Below are 2,317 nucleotides of genomic sequence, written 5' to 3'. Positions count from 1 at the left end.
CAATTAACACATCTGGTACCAGATATCAGGCAATCAAAAGAAAAACTTTCTTAGAGAAATCTGCTGTCAGGGATCTCTCCAAAATGCTAAAGATCAATGATGTCAGTCTAGAGACTAAGGTGCACCTGATCCAGGCCATGATCTTTGCCCTTACTTTCTATGCATCAGAGAGCTGGACAGTGACTCCAGATGACAGAAGAACTGATGTCTTTGAGTTGTGGAACTGGAAAATACTAATGAACATTCCATAAACTGCTAAGAAAGCAAACACATCTGTCTTGTAGAGGATGAGACCAAACTGCTCGTTGGATGCAAGAATTTTGAAGCTCTGGCTTACATACTTTTGACATGTGGCCAGGAGGGATGAATCCTTGGAGAATAATATTATGTTTGGAAGGGGGGAGGAACAGTGCAGGAGAGGAATACCCTGAATAATATAGATTGACACAGTAACTGGAGTAATGGGATAGGTGTGTTGGAAACAGTGAGACTAGCTCAGGATAGAGCAGGGTTCAGAAGTATTGTATATAGGGTCGGTATGAGTTGCAGTTGACTTGATAGCACATAACAACATGATGCTTCAACCTGAGGGATAGTGAACAGGTGAGAAATAAATTCTAGGTTTAGTAAATAGATGATAAAAATATATACACTATTAAGTGGTGGCAAATACTGTGAAGAAAATGAAAACAGATGAGGGCAACTGCAGTTTTACAGCAGGTGATTGTAGAAGATTATATCAAGCATATAATGGTTTGGTAAACACTAGAAGAAGATGGTGGATTAGCTGCCTAGGGGAAGGTAAATTTGTACACCGTGGTCAGAAAACAGAAAGGAGGCTAATCATGGCTGGTGTAAAATGTACCAAGAAAATAGGAGATGGAGTCAGAGAGGTTCTGTTAGCTGAGCCTGAGGATGCTCAGACAGGGCCCAAATGTGATGGCGAGTAATTATAGTACTTTGAGTGGACCATGGAACCATCCCTAATTTATAATCTCATATAATTTTTAGTTTAAAGTGAGGGTGCCAAATTCTCACTTCCTCCCTAGAATTCAGATAGTGTCACAAAGTATTACAGGTTCAGTCTGCTCTTTCTGGAGCATCTATTTCACTCATGATGAGTCATTAAATAGTATCATGTGGGTAAAAGTGCAGATCACATTATCTTGTAAAGCTAACACACTAGGAAAATTCACATGCAGGGGAATTTAGTTCTTATGAGGCTCTACTTTTAGCTGCATGATTAGACTGCTCTGGAAGCATGCCAGTCTTGGCTCTGTACAATTAAATGTCCTCTGATAGAAAAAAAAAATGTTGAATAGCCTTGGTGGATTAGAATAAAACCTACACAGTAAGTGGAGTGAGGAGACCTGCAATGAGTTATTGGATCAATTCTTTAAAAGCTCTGCATTTTTGTGTCTTATGAGTAGCCTCAAAATGGACAGCATAATGTATATAATGTTTATAAATATTTTTATAATCATTATAACTTTTTTATTATACTAGTTTATTTAGAAAATTCTAATATTACTAACCATCTCCTCTGTACCCTTTTAAAAAACATACTCTTTAGAGACAAGGATGGTGAAACTTCATGTCACATATTTTGCACAATTGTAAATAAGGGACAGTCATTGTAAACTCCATTGTTAGGGAAAAGCCAAGAGTCAGCAAATGAGAAGGAGACACACAGAAAGTTGAACTGACACAGCAACTGCAAAACTGGGCTCTATCATGGTGGACATGGGACAGTGCAAGGTAGATCAAGGTTCTGATACGTTCTTCATAGACTGACCGTGAGCCATAAATGACTTGAGGGTTGTTGTTACGTGCTGCCAAGTCAATTACAACTCATAGTGACCATGCATACAATAGCTCTGAACCGTGCTCTATCTTGAGCTAATTTCATCGTCTCCAGCAGACCTACACCCATTACTCCAGTCACTTAGTAACTCCATCTCTTCTAGGGTCTTCCTCTCTTACGCTGTCCCTTCACCGTTCCAATGATAATGCCCTTCTCCAAGGATTGGTTTCGATTGGTCACGTGCCCAAAGAATGTCATATGCTTCAGAAGCTTCAAACTCCTTGCCTCCAAGGAGCAGCCTGGTTTCACCCTCTCTAGGATGAACCTCTTTGTTTTCTCAGGATGTCAAAGGTATCATTCAGGAAGAGTGTAAACGGTCATTACAAAGACAGAAAAGGAAGAAAAGACCAAAATGGATGTCAGAAGAAACTCTGAATACTGCACTGGAGCTTAGAGAAGCCAAAGCACAAGGAAGAATTCAAGATACTAAAGAGCTGAACAGAAGATTCCAAA

The sequence above is a fragment of the Elephantulus edwardii genome, unplaced genomic scaffold (genome assembly GCF_000299155.1).
Source record: "Elephantulus edwardii isolate Elephantulus edwardi_28Jun2011 unplaced genomic scaffold, EleEdw1.0 scaffold00005, whole genome shotgun sequence".
NCBI classification, from domain to species: Eukaryota; Metazoa; Chordata; class Mammalia; order Macroscelidea; family Macroscelididae; genus Elephantulus; species Elephantulus edwardii.
This window is presented reverse-complemented; position numbering follows the sequence as displayed.